The sequence below is a fragment of the Sapajus apella genome, unplaced genomic scaffold (genome assembly GCF_009761245.1).
Source record: "Sapajus apella isolate SASKATOON/1434 unplaced genomic scaffold, GSC_monkey_1.0 scaffold5, whole genome shotgun sequence".
NCBI lineage: Eukaryota > Metazoa > Chordata > Mammalia > Primates > Cebidae > Sapajus > Sapajus apella.
Genome location: NW_022436945.1, coordinates 7,001,932 through 7,007,215, shown reverse-complemented (window position 1 = coordinate 7,007,215; position 5,284 = coordinate 7,001,932). Strand labels below are relative to the sequence as shown.

At 40.7% G+C, this 5,284-nt stretch overlaps 1 non-coding gene across 1 annotated transcript; it reads left to right on the top strand.

Moving 5' to 3' along the window:
• Window positions 1–808: 808 nt before the first annotated feature.
• On the top strand, window positions 809–945 carry LOC116548830. The gene has a single exon (XR_004267553.1). It is a non-coding gene; the product is annotated as a small nucleolar RNA SNORA75 (small nucleolar RNA).
• Window positions 946–5,284: the final 4,339 nt, after the last annotated feature.

Here is a 5,284-nt window from a genome sequence, read left to right as displayed (position 1 = left end):
GAATAGAGTTAATCCTCACAACTGCCCTGTAGGGCGAATAATATCATTGAACTCATCCTTCAGATGAGGAACCTGAAACACAGAGAGATTAAGTAATTCCTTCACGGCCACACAGCCAGTGAGGAGTAGGGGCTGAATTCAAACCCAGTACTATGGTCCCAGATTCTGAATCACCAGGCTCAAAGTCATCATCACTGGAAACCCTTTTGGAGCACTGCTCCTAAATTTTCAACATACTACTTAGTCCTTCCATGACACCCAGTCTCCTGTGAGTATCTGTCATAGGTCTTACCCCATATGATTGCAATCCCTGGTTTCCTCTTCAGTTCCCCTCACTGCCCTGTGATTTCCCTGAGGGTCTCAGTGAATCCTGATGAAAGAAGGAGGTTGGCTTTAGGCTACAGGGGACAGATTCTCTCAGGATCAAAAGACATGAGACTTAAAGAAGATCTTCCTCTTCCATGTCATCAAACTGTTCATTTATTTTTCCATACTGCTTTTAGGAATCTGTAACCACCTTGTTTGTTTTCACTGACTTGATTTAAAACAAAAATCTTTCTTTCCCCCAAGAATGAAGGCAGAGAATTTATCTGTCTTGTTTGTTGCTTGACTTCAGTGCCTGGCACAGAATGTATATGTGTTGGGTGAAAAATTAATGAATGAATTTATTGTGTTTCTGTTATGTGCCAGGAACTGTGTAGACACCATGGTTCTTGCTTTCACAAGGTTAGCAAGTTTATGGAGGGTGGGGAGGAAGACAGGGCAAGAAGCAGTAAATATGTAGAAATGGAGAAAGGACAGGGAGTTTGGCTTCTCATTGATCTCCCTTCTGTCTATTTGTGGCATTTGATGGATTTACCTGAGAAGATGAGAGAATTCACAGAACTAGCATTATTTTACCTTCTGTCTTTACAGAGGTATATTTGACTGTTTTGTGAGACATTCTGGGAAGAAACAAACAAATAAACAAACATAAAAGAATAGGGAGTTTAGAGAGGCAAAAAGAAAGGATTTAGCATTGGGTGAGGGAAGGCCAGAATTTCTGCAGAAAGTGACAACTAGGACCTGAAGCCTAGCTGGGAGATGACCAGGCAGAAGGCGAAGGAAAGAGCTGAGTAAGGAAGGAGAAGAGAGATGTTTCAGGTAGAGGAAGGAGACAGGAAATGTCTGGCAATCTGGTTGTTTTCAGGTCTGTCGGGTGCAAATGGTGGAAGGGAGGAGCTTCACGGATTTTGAGCACCTTGTTATCCAAGCCCTGGCAGAACTGGACTTCCCTTCTCATAATCCTTTCTCCACCCCCCACTGGCTGTCTGTTGCCTTCATTGTTCCCAAAGCCTCCTTTGCATCCTTGTTTCTTCCTGGTTGGAAGAGGTTCAGTGGAACCATATTCCTCCGACAGTTTGCATTGCTTCGCTTGCTCAGGAGCCTGCAGCACTGCCAGCTGCCTCTGGTACCGGAATTTCTTACATTTATCTCATGATCTATACTTTTCTGTCTATTTTTGCATGTTATCCTTTGATCCTCGCAGCAACTGTGTGAGTTCTCTCAATTCTTAGTCTAAACCTAAAAATGTGTCTATTCTCAGCCTCTTACCCCCATTCTACCGCGATTCTCTTAAGTGTACTACTCTTCCTTCCTCTTCCCTACATAGACGCTTGAATCTGCCAAGAAATTTGCTTCCCCTTCTCTCTCTACGTGTATCATTTAAGAACCCCCAAGCCAAAAACACACCATCTGATGAATACTTAGAGAGGGCAGTAGGGTGCAGTATTTATACTCAGATCTGTGCTTTGATCTGTTCTGAGAGGTCAAAGGTATTTGGCCTTAAATTTCATACTTTGTCTGTTTCCTTTGATTTTGAGACTGTCTAGGTCTATTCTGTCTTTGGACAGCTTGGACCACTTAGAACTTTCTTTTCAGAGTGAGTTTTGATGTGTCTACTCTTGGGGTCCAACACTGGTCCTAGTTCTACAGTTAGGTCCAGGAGGGCAGAATAGCTGAGGAGCTACATGCATCTGAATCTTGGCTGGCCACTTGCTGCCAGCTTTGGGAGGCTATCATGACACTCGGCTGTCAGTATTGGCCACTCCTCTGTAAAATGGGGCAATTGGTAGTATGCAGACTCACTGAATGTTAGCTGTATTCATCATCATTATTATATTACTGTTACTCCTTGTGGCTATAGTGAACAAGAGAAGAATGGGCTTAGAATGGCCCAGTGTAGGGTGCCTGAAGCTCACACTTTATGAAATGGTAATTTTACTCACCTCTCAGCAGAAGGGAAGAAATACTCTTAAGTCAAATGCATACTGTTCCAAGCTATTTCTCTTAGAGATTTGACACTATCACTTTGATAGTGAAGCTTTAATTAATGCAGCATACTTTTTTCAAGAAGCTACAATCTTTCCCTACATTCTTTAGATTATATCACAATAGTATTTGTAGATATAAGGTATAGCTGGTGGCAGCTCTCTTCATCTTGTTTTTAATTGACACATAATTGTACATATTTATGGAGTACAGTATAATATTTCAATATATGTATACAAAGTAGAATATTCAAATTAGGATAATTAGCATACCTATCACTTCCAACATTTATCGTTTGAGATGGGACATTCAAAACCTGCTCCTCTAGCTATTTAAAAATATATGACAAATTGTCGTTGCTAATTATAGTCACCCTACACTACTATAGTACACTAGAACGTGTTTACATTATTTAGCTCCACTTTTAGATCCATTAGACAACCATTGGCCATTCCCTCTTTCTCCAGTGGCAGTGGCTCTCTTTTTGCAGGCAAGGAGGGGATGCAGCATGGGTGGCCTTATTCCCTGGACATGTCCTCTCTGGATAATGGCCCTGAGTGGGAACTTGCCTCTCACCTGTGAGCTGCCATTGACATCCACTGGTGAGGCCAACAGCTTATCCACCAGTAGCAAAGAATTACTCTTTGGGAAACGCCCAGTGGGTAGACAGAGGAAGCAGGACTATTGCCAGCAGGAGAATTGGGGAAGGGAATCCATCCATGTAACCCTCCCCTCCAAGTGCCACAATTGGGGATCTCTTGGAAAGATGAATGAACTGGTGTGTGCCAGTCAGAAACAGGGGTGTGTCCTGGAGGGGACGTTTTAGGGAGCCCAAGAGCCCAAGACCCAGGCCATGTAGCTACCCAGACCCCTCCATGTATGAGTTGGGTGCAGTAGGAACATTTTTTTGAGATCTGAACTTACCACTACTGTATCCTAGCCATTTTGGGATTTTTTTTTTTTTTTTTAAAGGAGGAAATGAAGGAGAAAGAGAAAGGAATTTTCCTTCCTTGCCAGGTAGAGATCTCAAAGCACACAAATTGAAACCAATGAGTAAATTATACTTCCTTTAAATTAAAGTACAGTTAGGCTTGATGCATTCAGAATGTAAGCAACATCATCTCCTGATTCTTTTGTTATGAAATGAGCCTGAATTCAAGATGACAACTGGTCTGTGATGCTTTAGCCAGAGGAAGTTATGCTGGACAAACAAACCTGGATACTGCCAGTCTACTTGTTAAAAAATTATATTCTGATTCTGGTTTCTACTCAGCTGTTGGGCAAAACAAATGCATAATTAAGTACTTCACCTTTGACAGTTTAGGTCTTCTTATTTTTTGTAACACAAATAGGAATTTTCCATTTTCATATAGTACTATCAAGATACCCTGCTACATTGAATCCACCAGTAGGTTTTGAAAATAAGTGTAACAAACCATATAAAAAATAAGAAAATCCACTTTTAGGGTTTTAGATTCATGCCATTTAATTGTTCGTCTATTTCTATGATAAGGTGAGACTGGTCTCGTGTCACCGGAGGGACCATATCCTGCTGTTTTTTCCCCATCCTCATTTACAATGATTATGTTATCAGGCTGGCCAGGCAAAAGGGTGGAGCAACTATAATTTCAAAGCAGGATTAGGTTGAAATAACGAGGTCACCAAGTTGTGGTTACCAAGGCAACATCACATCTAAGAATATGGGATGCTTCTAGGAGATGAGGCAAAGCCTGGAGCATTTCTCTCCCCCTTGTGCAAAAATCACCCACTTCCTAGATAAAAATTGCTTATTAATTGCTTTTAAACATATTTGAGTCTTTATTTTTAGGAACCAGTTTATAAATTATAACCTGATTTACAGTTCAGTTTTTTAAACTAGTAATAAATATCAGAATAATCCTTTTCTACTGCCTTTTTGGATTCACATTTACTTTTTTCAAGTTTCATTCTTTCCTTCATTCTTTCCTCCCTTTCTTCCTCTCTTCCTCCATTCCTTCCTTCCCTCCTTTCTTCCTTCTTTCATTTCTATTTTAATATTGCAGGAAAAAGCCATGGAACAAAAAGGAGGAAATTGAGAGTTGGGTGCTCTGTTCAGACTTTGAGATGACAAAATTGTGATAAGTGATGGAAGCTATAACCTACACCCACGTTACTCATTTGACACCTCAAAAACTACTAAGCACAAGAGAGAATAACCTTGGTCTTCATTGTTGTTTCTTAAAATTTCAACTCATATTTACAATTGTGGACCATGGAGGTAAACCAGGAAAGAGGGAGGAGACCCATAGTCTGTTTCTGATCAATATCAGCTATCAGTCTGAACAATTCCTACCAATTTACCTTTTTCCCCTCTGTATTCATTTCTATGTCTGAGTTTTTCAGGTGATAGCTTCAAGTTTCTTCATTTTGTAAAAAGCAGGCTTCTTATAATAGGGGCTTGTGTTTGCAAAGCACGGATTTTACATAGATCTCTTTTTAAAGAGAATATTTCTGACCTAGTGTTGAATTACTGGACATGGTGCAGTGTGATTGGAACCCTCAGATTCCTTTGCATTACAACACAACTGCTCTTTAGGACGTGTTAACTATTCACCTTTTGCCCTGGCTTTGCATAAAGAATATGAAGTGTGCTTGAAACCATGCCAGTATGCAGTATTTTCCACCTCCTGGAAATCCACATCAGAGGAGTCTCATTGCCTTGAGAATGTGTTCAGTTTTCAGCCTGGGAGGATGGAAACTATACAGGCTCTAGAGCCCATCAGATCTGGGTTTGAGGCACTGCTCTGTGACCATGGATAGGTAAAGTAACATCCCTGACTATCTTCAACAGGGCAGTGTGAGGGCAGAATGTGATATGGAAACAGCCCTTAGCTCAATGTCTGATGTGTAGCTCGGGCCTCAAAATGAATCTCCTAATTAAAAAATAATAAAGATGTATATGAAGTTAATCTTCATCTTTCCAGTCTTGCTCCCT